General features: G+C 35.0%; 1 protein-coding gene and 1 pseudogene across 1 annotated transcript in view; both read right to left on the reverse strand.

Moving 5' to 3' along the window:
* The window catches only part of LOC138941585 (THAP domain-containing protein 2-like), a 140,212-nt gene that overhangs the window by 27,926 nt on the left and 97,091 nt on the right, over nt 1–15,195 (reverse strand). The window lies entirely within an intron of this gene.
* Nucleotides 6,146–7,629, reverse strand: LOC138941586 (uncharacterized; annotated as a pseudogene).

A 15,195-nucleotide genomic window follows, 5' to 3' on the forward strand; every position in this document is an offset into this window, starting at 1 on the left:
AAAATTTTATTTGAAGCATAATTTTATGTTATAAAATAAAATAGTTAGCGACTCATGCGTGGTAGTCACTCGTCGGACGGTCAGCCGCGGCGCGTTGCGCCGCTACTGGCTGCCTTCTGTACTCGACGCGTGATTTGCTAACTATTTTTGCTTATAACTCAAAAATTAAGCTTTAATTCAAATTTTGGTAAAGGAAAAATCGTCATAGAATCGTATCAGGAATACGTCATTTTAAGGATGGAAGGTTGTTCTGAAACACCCTGTATATAATACATATACCCAGCAAACATCGAATATATCTGCCATATAACATAGATGTAACATATGCACTTTAATTATGTACATGTTATATGTATAACAATCATATCTTGATTTGCTGGATTACAATTTATGCAGTACAGTTCGAGAAAATTGAACTAAATATATTATAATATTTTAAAATATATTATATATGGATATAAATATATTATACATATAATTTTGAATATGATGATAAATCTTTATCATCGATAGAATATCGGTATAATTGATATGATTGAGGACTAATGAGTAATATATAGGTAAACTTCTTCACTATAAAAGTGAATGTTTATATATTCTTATGACATAAGTATACACATATTAAAAGTTACATTTATATAAATATTAATATAAATATTTATAAATGCAAACACATAAATACTCTGTCCGCAAAACATTGCAACAAAATTTTATGATTGTTACAATATTTTGGATATTTATAATATACAAAGGGCTCCTTCATCGGCAATTTTCGTGAGAACGCAACCAAAATATTTTATTTATTATTTTCATATCTGCGATTATAATTTGCAAACAAGATTGAAGCATCTTTTTTCTGGCCATATTGTTACGAGTATCAGGATAGATTTTTTTAATCATAATTTCTTATCACTTTAAAAAAAGCAGCAGTTTATTGCTTCCTATAATATTACGAAACTGTTTCCTCATACCCGAGTATGTAAAGATCTTTACATCCTTGGAATATTTTTTCTCATAAGGATTGCTTCCTAATAACGAAAATGTATATATTTTCTCTCTTTAGCTACCAACTTGTATATACATAGCCTGATAAACTATTATATACGCAAAATTTGGTGCCATTGAAAAAAGAAAAAAATACATCGCTAGGAATTATAATAATAATTCCTTCCAATAATTTGTAAGCTTTTATTACCATATATGATTGGTTGCAATCATATGAAGGAATACCAGATATTGCACACTTAGTCTTTCAAAAAAGGAAGTTTCTTTAAATTCTGGAATAATTGTTTGTTAATAACCAGAATATTCATGCACAAACCGGATATGATATGAAATATTTTTTATACCAACCAGCACACGAATAAAAATCGCCTCTGGGATAAAATATTTTTTTAATAACCAGAACGCACATGCAAACCGCTTCTGAAATAAAATATTTTTGAAACCAACCAGCACACGAATAAAAATCGCCTCTGGGATAAAATATTTTTGAAACCAACCAGCACACGAATAAAAATCGCCTCTGAGATAAAATATTTTTTTAATAACCAGAGCGCACATGCAAGCCGCTTCTGGAATAAAATATTTTTGAAACCAACTAGCACACGAATAAAAATTGCCTCTGGGATAAAATATTTTTGAAACCAACCAGCATACGAATAAAAATCGCCTCTGGGATAAAATATTTTTTAAACCAACCAGCACACGAATAAAAATCGCCTCTGGGATAAAATATTTTTTTAATAACCAGAGCGCACATGCAAACCGCTTCTGGAATAAAATATTTTTTAAACCAACCAGCACACGAATAAAAATCGCCTCTGGGACAAAATATTATTTTTTTAATAAGTAGAACGCACATACAAAACGTTTTTGGTGGGAAATATTTCTTTCGACAACCAGTTCACGAATTGATCGCTTCTGGGAAATATTCTTCAACCAAAGCGCACATGCAAAACGCATTTGGTGGGAAATATTTCTTTCAAGAACTAGCTCACGAATTGATCGCCTCTGGCTAACTAATTACTGTGACACAACTACTATTGCAAAATAAATATAATCAATTTTCAGTGAAATATACAAATAAGCAAAAGATTAATTATATTTTAATAAATTTGAAATTACTATTACATATACACAAACATATGCACACATGTAGATAATATATAACACACATATAGTATGCTTGGATAAAAAAGAGATGGACAGAGAAGAATATGATTATGAGAAGATATGAGTGTAAGTGAGCAAGTGTCTATACAAGTGCCAAAAGTAAGAAAAAAAAAGGAAATAGTTGGATCTTTCTCCGTAGCAATACTTTATGCTCACTAATGTTTAGCGACTGATGTGAATTATTAATCGATATATCGTTGTACAGCCATTCCCTCGCTTACTCATTCCTATTGTCTCTCTCCCTCTCTCTCTCTCTTTCTTTTGTTTGCCCATGTCTGTCCATTTCTTTATAACAAAAATACTATATGAGTACTAAATACTATGTACATCATATACATATAATGTGTATGTTCATGTATTGTAGTAATTCTAAATTCTATTTAAAGTTTAATTTTATGTTACAATTTTTTCATACAAATGTCTTTATGTTGTTTTCTATTTAGGAATTGCTTTAAAGATATAATCAAAAAATAAAAAAAAAATTTAAAATATTACATTTTTATATAATATTACATTATCATATTTATATTTTTGTGTAAACTTCACGGAAAAAAAATTCAATTACATCTAGCGACATATTAATATATAGTATACATTAAAACAATTCCTTCTAGAATTATGGTATATAAATATACAGGGTTGGGAAGTAACGCGTTACTTGTAACGCCGTTACCATTACAGTTACTTTTTTTCGGTAACTGTAACGGTAATGGCGTTACAAATTTTATTTGTAACGGAAAAAGTAACTTCGTTACATTTTTCGGTAACGAGTAACGAATTTAACAGTTACTTTTATCGTTACTTTTTTCAAATTTTTTGATTTATTTAAGATATTATTCTTGCTATTGTGCGTGATAAAATTTTTATCTTAATCGTAAAGCCGTAAGCAAATCGACCAATTAGCATTCTTATTATGTTGTAAAAATGCTTGAATGTGATTGATCAACTTATGGCTCTTGCAGACCAGTGCGATGACGCGACGCGCGATATCCAATGAGAGCTTTATCTTTTCGGAAAAGCAGAGCTCTCATTTACTACCAGTTCTAAGTACCTTGCAACGAAAATTAGAAAATCTCAATAAATCTGACCTTATAGATTGCCATTCATTAGTTGAAGCTATTCAGCAAGGTTTAAATAAAAGGTAACTTATTAATTTGATTAATACATATGTTATTTAATTTTAAATAAGGATTTAATTGAAAAATATTATTTTATTTTAAACTATTGATTCAAAAGTATTAATTTCAATAAAACAAACAATGTCGCTTAATTTACTATATTTGATTTTAGATTTCTTACAATATTTGAAACAAAAGAATTAATAATAGCAGCATGTTTACATCCAAAATTTAAATTAAACTGGTTAACCGGAGAAAAAAGAAAACGTGCTGAAAATTACTTGGAGGATTTATTGGGAATCCGATCAACTGAAAATTCTTCAAAAGCTGGAAAATCTGACGATCACGATGATTTTTTCATTTTTGAGCAAAAAACGGTGCAAAATGAATCTGAACAAGAAGAATTGCAACGGTTTTTAAAATCAAATAATTGTAATATAGAAATGTTAAACGACTATCCAAAACTTAAAAAACTTTTTATTAAATATAATACAGCTCTATCAAGCAGTGCATCTGTAGAAAGAATGTTTAGCATCGGTGGCTCTGTATTAACACCACAAAGAGGGCATTTAAATGATGATACTATGGAGCAACAAATTTTATTAAAAATTAATAAAGAATTTCGATAAAATTTAATCATTTATTTTGTAATAAACCTTGAATGACATCTTGCTTACAATTTTTTAAAAGATTTTCTTATGCAAAATAATTTATTAGTTTGTATTGTAAAAAAGTAACGGAAATTGTAACGACTCGTTACTTTTTAGTAACTGTAACGGTAACGAGTTACTTTTTAAAATTGGTAACGAGTAACGGTAACGAGTTACTTTTTAGAAAAAATAACGGTAACGGTAACGAGTTACTTTTTAGAAAAAATAACGGTAACGGTAACGAGTTACTTTTATAAAGTAACTTTCCCAACCCTGGTTATTATTCTGTTAAATCTTTCTACCTGTCCGTTTTCTCTCGGCGTGCTTACCGCAACTAAAATGTGTTCTATATTGTTGGATTTTAAATATTTCTTGAACGCGTCAGATGTGAAACAAGTTCCCTTGTCCGAAATCAAGCGTTTCGGTTTGCTATACGCGCGAAAATATTCGCAAAGATGTCTTATTGATTCCTCCGTCGTTGTTGATTTACACGGATAGAGCCGGATAAATCTAGTGAACGCGTCAATAATAACAAGCAAATGACGATAACCTTTACCGGTCTTTTCCAAAGGCCCCATGTGGTCTATATGTATAGTTGCGAAAGGCAAGTTTTCCTTTGGTATATTATGCAAATATCCTTCCGCTTTACCGCTTGGCGGAGAAAATTCAATGCACTTTAAACAATTGTTAATATATTCTCGTACTTTATCGCGCATTCGTGGGAACCAATAAACCTTTGCTATATTATTGATTACTTTATTAATTCCCACGTGACCAAGATCATCGTGACAGATTCGAATAACATTCGCTTCCATTAAACGCGGAATATAAAATAATAATTTCTTATTTTTGTCTTTTCTATATACTAACCCATCGCGCAGCTCGTACTGTTTTACATCGCCTGTCTCTAATTTGCTGCGGATTTTAAGAATCTCTTCGTCGCGATCTTGACAGACGGATAAAGTTCTTTCGAGCGTACTACCCTCCAACACGAGTATGCTGTGGCAGCGGCTAAGAGCATCGACGTGAGCCATTCGCTTTCCCGGACGATGAACAATCTCATAATCATAATTTTGTAGAAAAAGAGCCCAACGCGAAATTCGAGGATTTATATCTTTTTTGCTCAACGTGAGACGGAAACTATCGCAATCGATAATAACTCTAAACCTGCGTCCCGCGAGATATATGTGGAATCTTTTTAACGCATATACAACAGCCAGACACTCCAACTCGAAGCTGTGATATCTCGATTCCGTCGGCGTCGTCCGCTGGCTCCAAAACGAAGTTGGACACCACGTATTATCATTCTGCTTTTGGAGCAGAATTCCGCCGAAACCGCTCGCGCTTGCGTCACAATGTAATTCCGTCTCCGCACGCGGTGAATATATGGCTAATATTGGCTTGTTAGATAAACGCTCCTTGAGCGCTTCGAACACAGCATTTTCTTCCGAACTGAATTTAAAAACGGCATTCTTTTTAACCAGCTCATATAATGGTTTCGCTAACACCGAAAAATTAGGAATAAATCGGCGAAAATAACTAGCAAGTCCGACAAATCTGTGTACATCCTTAGCATTGCGCGGTATCGGGTAATTCAAAACAGACTCGATGTTTTCGTCGCTCGGTCGAATGCCATGCCCGCTCACACAATAACCCAAATAACGAATTTCCGTTTGTGCAAAACAACACTTGTCTAATCGAAATTGTAAATGGTGCTTGCCTGCTATTTCAAAAACTTCAGACAAAACTTCGATATGCTCGCTCACATCTTCCGTCGCGACCAACAAATCATCCAGATATAATATTATTTTATTTCCTCGAACCAACGGTTCAAACACGGCATGAATATAACGCTGAAATACACGCGGTGCGTTCATTAAGCCAAATGGCATACGCAAATATTTGTATTGGCCCAAAGGAGTCACGAATGACGTGAATTTAACGGATGCCTCGTGCATCTTTACGTGGTGAAATCCGTCTTTCAAATCCAAGATCGTGAAATATATTTTATCTCGCAAACGATCAATATTATCGTCGATTAATTCGGTCGGGAAATTATCGCGTATCGTAATCTTATTTAACTCACGGTAATCAATACATAATCGAAAGCTATTATCTTTTTTCTTTGCCAAGACAATAGGGCTAGCATATGGCGAATTACTAGGTCGAACAATAGTTTTTTCCAAAATATCGTCTAAGATTTTACGCAAAGCTTCCTTGTCCCTTTACATCTAGATCAGCGTAAACGACACCGTTAATTCTCAGCCGCAAGCCATTAATTCCGCAAAATTGACCGACGTTTTCGTCCGCAAGTAAACGCGAGTCGCCTCGAATTATCTCGTCCTTAATAAGACTAATCGGAGAGCCCGAATCGATCATCGCATCAAGAACATAATTATCCGTACCGCCGCTCTCATTTCTGGCTACGACTTTAACAACAAACATATAAGGCTTTAACAACCCAGCAGATTGTACAACATTAGCCGACGCAATTCGCACAGAGTCATTTGACATTTCCGCCGCCGCGGACCGATTTTGCTTCGGACATTCCCTCGCTAAATGTCTCGGCGATCCACACGAATAACAAGCCCGTTTCACCGGCGATCGCTTACACTGGGTTACGATATGCCCCATCTCATGACACCGGAAGCACTTCATCTGTTTTCCTCTTGTCGACGTCTCGATCCTTCCTCCGCCGGTCATCCTCGCTCCCTCCTTCCTTGGCCTGGTATCGATTCTCCTGTGGTTCATTTGGATTTTTTCGAACGCCTTTAATAACTCTGTCCCCGATCGAAAGTTCATGAGGCGCGCCTGATCCTGCAAACGTGGATCTGTTACTCCCTCAATGACGTAATCCAGCAACTCGTCTTCTGCGATCGGTATGCGGTTCGCGAGGATTACTTTTTCGTGGTAGTAATCGCAAAACGGCTCGTCTCCTCTCCATACGCGGGACTCAAATTCTCTTCTTAACGACAGCTTCCCTGGCCGCAAGTCAAACATCAACTCCATTTCTCGCAGAAGATCCTCCAGGTTTAACGTCACGTACTCGGCTTTCGAATAAAACCACGATAACGCACGGCCCTTCAGCCGAGAACCAATCAATACTTTCGTCGAATTCTCGTCTAGTTGATATGTGCGTCTCAACAATTCCAGTTGCTGCTTCCATCTCCAGAAAGTACCGTCCGCCGCATCAAATTCAGGCAGCAACTCCTTGATGCCTCTAACGCCTCCAAACGCCGAAATAGTGCTGCCACTCGTCATCGCCGTCATCGTCGATGCGCTCCGCATTATCTCCACTTCTCGTCGGAGCTACTGTTGCTCCCTTTCCAAAATCGCTCGCTCTCGACATAGCAAAGTAAGTTCTCTTTGCATCGCATCATCGCTGTCCTCCGATCTTGATGCCGTCGCGCTCGCTTGATCCTCTCGTCTCAGAGTATTGTCACCGGTCTCCGCTCCCCCGGCGGCATCGTCCCGTTCGCTAGCCACATGCACGTCAACCAAAGTCGCGGCGCCGTCCAAACACACCGCTCGTCCCCGCTGCTCGCAGAGCCTCTCCCATGCAGCCGGATCATTCTCCTTCAACCGCCGGATGATTCGAGCTTTGTTCCTCCCGTAGATATTCCTTTCTCGCGAAGAACCTCTCTCAATTCGGCAATGGTAAAATCGTTTGCTTGATACGACTCCATTACTGTCACTCCGTTATTCAAGTCCGTTAATAATCTCGATCGATATACCGTCGCGTGACTCGACGTTCGCAACACTCACGAATTCAAAATATCGACCGTCTTTATTTGTGCTCGTGCCTCACACGGTATCTCGTACTGCCGAGAAATCTCAAATTGCTTACCTCGAGCAGAATTCACGGAACTGGGTGCAGTGTCTGTATCCCGCTCCTGATAAAGCTGTGGGCCTGTCAGGATAGCCCGTGTATAGGATGAGATGATATAATTCGAATTAAACAGATAAATAGACAAGGGAGGCGAATGTTTTTATTGGGAACGATTTATTTGCGAGGATGTTGTCGCCTATTGCCCGTGTCATATCTGTTATTACCGATATCGCTGGATTCTCGCTCTGAGGTTCTTCTTACTGTTCTTGCGACGAGGAATCTTTTTGATCTCCCCGAAATCGCGAATATTTATATTCTTTCTGCGCTAAGTGTATCCCCGCTCCCCGAGGGCGAACCAATCGCCGGGCGATAAATAACAAAGATTTGATTTGCTAATTCGAACGTTCGTACGTGCGCTATGTCTCGAATCGAGCTCTCGTCGTTATACAATATCAATAAACAAATAATAACGTCCCGGACGAAACGCTAAGTCAATATATATATAAAAAATTATATGCCTACATATACTAATAAAATACAATATGAAAGTTTCAGTTTTTATTTTATAAGATGTTTATATATAGTAGATAAGGAAAGATCCCCGCACGATGCTGGAGAGTCGACAAAAGCGAAAGCGAGAAAAGTAGTATATATATATAAATTTTATAATAATTTATATATGTTAATCTAACGTGAAAGATTATAGATAAAGGGAGCCTCACGAGCGAGACTTCGGAACTCTTCGATATTTGTCGTCTCGTTTGCTCCTTCATTCTTTCTCAGTAGTATAGGGGCAACTATAGCGAGACACAACAAACCCCCACTCCTCGGCCACTGGCGCCGACCCCCTGCTGTGCCTGTCTGGGGCCCTCCCCCCTTAAGGGTGGCTGTGGAAAAAAAGAGTGGAGGGGACTCGTGGACGTCTACGAGGCAATTTTCCCTTTAAATTTTTTATTTTTTATTTATTATTTTTTTATTTTTTCGGACGCGTGAACATGCTCGGGCTCGAACCTGGGTCCTCCACATTTCCAGACAGGGTCCTAGTATGCTGGGCTAGCTGAAATCTTATTAGAATAAGGCTTAGATGTAGTATTTGTAGAGAGTAGTCCTCCGACATAGGGGACCCTACGCTCTGATTGGCTTCCCTATAGTTGCCGGCAGTTTGATTGGATGAGGAGCATGTTTCTGAGCGAGAGGGAAAAACGCGGCAAAATAACACGTGTGTAAGAATCGGCAAGATGGCGGCCACCGAGAATGGTGACGTCACGAGAATAGAAGGGGTCGTAAAAAGCAAGTCTGTGCAGGTAGCGATTACGAAGGTTTTAGAGCTTTATGACGTCGCTTAGACGAGGAGAGAAAGGATAGGAAAATAGTAAATGTTTTTATATAAGCGATTTAAAATAAAAAATTTTTATTAAATATTATACTTATGTTTAAATGTAAATAATAATTTCGCAATGTACAAAATTTCTTATGTGACGGAAAACATGCAAATTCGCTGCTATATACATCGATAAAAACGAGAGCCGAGAAAAATTAACGTTCTATTATATATCCGTATGGTAGCGAACAATGGCTATCAATAAACCTACGTTTTAGCAATACAGGCTCACATACTTTAGTTTCGTCCCGTGTTACGATCTCATGAAACGCGGTGCGACGAATTGCTCTAAAACGTAGATTTATCGAAGTTCCAGCCAATTCTTTTTCGTTCTCTTATGTAGTATTTGTAGAGAGTAGTCCTCCGGCATAGGGGACCCTACGCTCTGATTGGCTTCCCTATAGTTGCCGGAAGTTTGATTGGATGAGGAGCATGTTTCTGAGTGAGAGGGAAAAACGCGGCAAAATAACACGTGTGTAAGAATCGGCAAGATGGCGACTACCGAGGATGGAGATATCGTGCAGTATACGCATCTCCGCATTTCACCACCCCTACGGAAAAACCGAGAAATGTACGGTATATTTCATCCTCTCCTCCGACTTCTTTGTGAAAATACAAAATCGGATAAGGTACTGCTAGAATAAAGTAACTGATACGTCGGGGCTGAACACGTGCGTACATGTACGGGTAGGGTTGACCGGGCGACCGAGGTGCACTAGGCAGGTAGACGTTCGGTAACGTCATCGCTGGAGAGGATAGAAAGGGTCATGAAATACGGGTACCTGAGACTGTTTGACACGGAGTCTTAGGACGGAGACTATGACGTCACAGAGACGTCGGGAAGAAAGGATAGGAAAAGAGAAAATGTTTTTACGTAGCATTATTTTAAAAACAGTTTTATTTATATTTATTTATATTTCTTACATAAGAATATTATGCTTTGTACAATAAAAAATTATTTTACATAAAAATATTTGTACAATAAAAATTCTTATTTACAATTAAATATAACTATATTGCGTAGCAAAAAAGATTATCTCTTAGCACGAGGGAAAATACGCGAATTCGTTATATTGCAACTTTAAAAACGAGAGTTGAGAAAACAGAGAAGAAAAATTATCGTTCTGCTACATAGCCGTATGGTAACGAACAATGACTATTGATAAATTTACGTTTCATCAATACAGGAGTACATACTTCAGTTTCATAGCATGTTACCAGCTCATGAAACACAGTACGCCAAATTGCTCTAAACCGTAAGTTTATCGAAGTTCCAGCCGATTCTTCCTCATTTTCTTCATTTTCCCGTACCCTTTCTTTAGCTAACATCAAATTTCTAATACTAAGAAAATTGATTAGTTGAGAGTTTTCAAAATTTAAGGTTATGCCCTTCACTTTGTAGCATTCGTGTGTTCGTCCGTCCGGTGCACGAACAATGTACGCATAAAATTTAGGGCCACCAGATACGAACGTCTCGATATAGCTACCGCGGCCGTAACTTTCAAGCTCGTCCGTCATATCGCCTAGAAAATTTCCCGTACGTGGTTCATACGTTCGGGTCACCGCTGCCCACGTAAATACATGAATCCGTATCATAATACAAAACGCGACGATCTAATCGCTCTAAATAAGAATATAATTTTAAACGCGTCTGCGCCGTCGCATATGCAGCTATTACAACATTCGTTATCGATGAGGGAATGACAGCGTCTTGTCGCAATCGCCACGAAAGATATATTACCTCGTCGTTTACGGGTAATATGCCGGTTATCTCGTGCTCAGCACTCATCATCAATGTCGCAAAACGCTGAGGCGTTATCACGACTTCGGTATTTGGTAAATTGGATCGCTGGCCGAATTTTCCCCAAAGAGAATTTAAGCACAGCTTCGCGACAGAACGTAAACCGGGATTCCGAGTGACGTTACGTTTATCAAGAACGTTACCTTCGGTTTTCTCGTACTCCCTCAGATATCGTTCTTTAGCATCGTCGTCGTTTACCCCGCATTCACACGGCCATCCACTGGCTTCTTGTTTAAGCTGCAAGAATGTATTTATATATTCGGTGAACAATCCGCCTTGACGTGTCGTATGATCGAATTGGCTAACTTTATATTGCCAAATCTCGCTTACAGCTGTCACGAGATAACCCTTTCCGTTGGCCTTGCGTAATTCACAGGTCACCCGCGTACCCTCGAATTCGCGTTCACGAGCATCGTCATGTGTACAGGGCACCTGCGAAAATGTTTCGCAACAACTGCAGCATAAAGCAAAAAGCAATTTTCCCTGCACACGATATGGGAGTACCGGATGAAATAGGTCGCGTGGTGGGAGTACTCTGCAACGTATGAGCCCTTCAATCGTATCGAAATTAAAATTCGGTGCCCTTCCGATTATTGCGGAACATTCCTCGCCGACGTAAATATCCGGATGGTCGATTGGGAACAAAGAGGGTACAAAGAGCACACGTCTACGTATCGTATTTTCTCCGTACCCGTAACCTCATAACGAGTCACGATATTTCCCGTGCGGCCGCCGAAAAATGCATCGCGAGGATCGAGCGGAGATGTTTCCACCATCGGATGATTTTCGAGATATTCGCGCATTTCGTGATTATCGCGTCATAATTTATCAAAATTATTTTTAACAAAAAAATTAATTGTTCAACCAAATCTTTTTTTCATTGTTAATATTATAGATCTAAATTTACTTCCACGATGTGAAATATCATCCGCTAAGTCTGCATATTTTTCTTCCTATATAAGATGCAAAGATCATTAAGCGAATTATCTTTTCAAATAAATATATTCAAATAATCATCAAACAAGAGAGTCTTTTCAAATAAACAGTAAGATGTATCGACACTATCTGCGCACGTACAAACTCTCGATACGATACAACACACACAAATAATATTGTTTTCTAAAATAATAATTTATTGTTTATTTTACAATCACCAAAACAATGAACAGCTAAAAGCACTTATTAATAATTATAAATTATTTTACTTTAACAATAAATTTGTATTTTTAAATAAATAAATTGAATCAGCAAAAATTGTTCTATTTCACCGAAAAAAGAAATTTTGTTGTAACATTAAACTTGTTAAATTCGTTAAATTTAACAAATTTTTAATTTAATAAAATTTTTATTTGTTAAATTTGTCATATTTAATTTTTAATATTAAATTTGTTTCTTTATTTTGTTATAATATTAAATAATTCATTATAATAGCAAAATATGGATATATTTTTCATATATGCAATATCAACAATTGTATTACTGATTAAAATTCTTTTTCTCTATTAGATCAAAAAACATTTTAATAATTTATAATGATATGTTTATGAAAGTTTACTCTATTTAACTATTGAAAAAAAGTTTTGTTTTCTTACGATATTAAATTACTATTTATACACACACATTTACATCGCAAAAAATTAACCGATACTTTACTATAAGATTTTGTTATACTATTAGTAAGATTCTTTTCATTCTTACCTCTAAAAATTCGGGTTTATAGATATTAATGAACGGTTTCATGCCAACCCTAATTATACCTTCTTTAAAAATACCTTCTTTAGAATGAAACATATATTGCTCAAGCCATTGTTTGCGTTCTACGATAAGTACATAATTAGATATTTAGTATTACTTTGTTTTTGTGACAAAATTTACTAATTATTATACTGATTTACAGTAAATGACAATTTTTTTTTCATTTATTAATTCCTTTAAACTTTTTACTAAAAATATATAAACAATATTTGTAAAAGCATATAATAACAATATCTTATGTATAAGATTTTTACCATAGTCCGTTTGCTTCATTAATTTAAATGCCATGCTAAAAGGAAATCTACCGATCTGAGAAATATTTTTGAGCTTTTGTCGAAGAACGTATTGATGATGTACTATCGATATAATTGCGGGAATTATTAAAACTACGAACAAGGCGCACAATATCAAAAAGATTAAGTCCATTTTTGTAGCCTGTAAATATATTAAACAGCCCAAGTTACCAAATATGTAATGCATAAATTATTATAAATACTTTGTAAGATTGAATTTTACACTCACACATTGACAAATATTTTATTGACACGATGTTTATATCATTATTATCTTTATTAATTCAGAAAATTATATAAAGATACTTTATTAAAGAAGATGGAATATAATATGTATATAAATATATATCATCGATGAAAATTGAGTATAAAATTAATGGTTGAGAATATTTCGTCGGCAAAACATTTCTCGATTATTTCTATGTAACTCGTCCAAATTTGGAATCTGTGTTCATTAATCGAAAGATTCACGAGATAAATTATTTATATTCATGCAATAAATTATTTATATTTTATTTTTCTACCGTATTTCATTGAGTTCTTGAAAAAGTTTTGCGGTTTAAAACGTATAATTATTCTTTTTTGCTTCCTCATAGAGGAAGCTTTGTTTTTGTGACAAAATATTTTTTCGAATTTTTTTATGCCAATGTGTTCAAAATGTTCCAAAACGTCAAAAAATTATATTCCTAGAAAATGTATGTATCTGTGTATGTATGTATGTACGGAATGTTTGTATAACTCTAACTTCCGCAATTTTTGAGATATCTGATCAAATTTTTTTATATGAATAGATTATTATAAAAGGATGGTTGGTTATGAATTTGATGATAGAGTCAGCATCAGTGAAAGAGTCCATTTTCTATAAAATTTTGAATTTTTAGAAAAATGTATGTATACGAATTATACTCGGAAATAATTTTCGCAAATTCTGAGATATCGGGTTAAATTTTTTACACAAATAGAGTATCATCAAAAACGCTGAAAGTGAAGATAATTTCCAGCACGTGCAAAAATGTTTTGGTCAACAACGGAATATTAGTATTGAAACAGTTATCAAGTCATTAAAATGCATTACTGACAGCTCCGTTCTTTTAAACTGTTTATCAATGTTTCTTGTATGTTATCTTTTCTTATAATAAAATTAATTAAGTTTTTCTTAAATGAGTTTTTATATTTCTGAAAATCTATAATCTACAATGTAAATGTATAATTTATAATTATATAAAAATAAAAAAGTATGTAAATTAGAAAATAGCATATTGCTTCTTTATCTTCTATATTTTTTTATTTCGCTCACAAAGTTTCCTCTATAGGGAAGTAAAAATTGAAAAACCCACTTACTTTAAGGAACTTAAGTTTTGTGAGATAAAATAAAATAATGAGGAAGTAATGCGCAAGTTTCTAATTCGCATGATTTTCAGTTTGTTTAACAATAATTTAAAGATATGATATATATACGTGTTCACAAAATATTAAAGCAATATTGAATTTCAAATTTTTGATTAAACGTACATTTGAGCATAAGCGCTCCATCATTACTGTTTAATTGAAATATATGTACAGTATATAACCGAGTTTCAAAGAATTATAATTTGCAAAATTAAGTATCCGCCCGTATTTTGTTTCATGAGTTTCATTATTAAATTATTACATTTTAACTTTGCACGAATTACTTTGTGTCTCGAAAAAAATAAAAAGCAAAACCACGAATTTTATCTAAATGATACTGAAAAAATGCAAGATTTCGGTACTTACTGTTTGTTACGTTGCAGCAAACAATAATGCTTTGCCAAAATATTTGTCACTTTTAGCAAATATCGCTGCGCTTTACTACTAATTATAAATCATAATTTATCGTGCTTTATATATAAATATAGTATAACTAAATATAATAAAATAACCGAGAAAAAGAGAGAGGAGAAGAATAGATGCTTTAAAAAAGATGTTTTAGAATAACTTTTTTTTTTTAAAGCAGAATATTATATAATTGTTTTTACTTCTTCTCGACACAAGATTCGATCACGAAATGATGCATCTTAATCTTTATTATTCAAGTCTTAATCTTTATTATTTTATCTTATCTTATTTTTATTTTTAATTCTCGTTTTGCGCGACTCGAACCAGCAATATATAATATGCAATGCAATACACACAACGAAACCGTATCACTTATCTTATATGATTTCTCCTCGC

The sequence above is a fragment of the Polyergus mexicanus genome, unplaced genomic scaffold (assembly GCF_030449975.1).
Source record: "Polyergus mexicanus isolate NDT 795.1 unplaced genomic scaffold, iyPolMexi1.0 SCAF_19, whole genome shotgun sequence".
Lineage (NCBI taxonomy): Eukaryota > Metazoa > Arthropoda > Insecta > Hymenoptera > Formicidae > Polyergus > Polyergus mexicanus.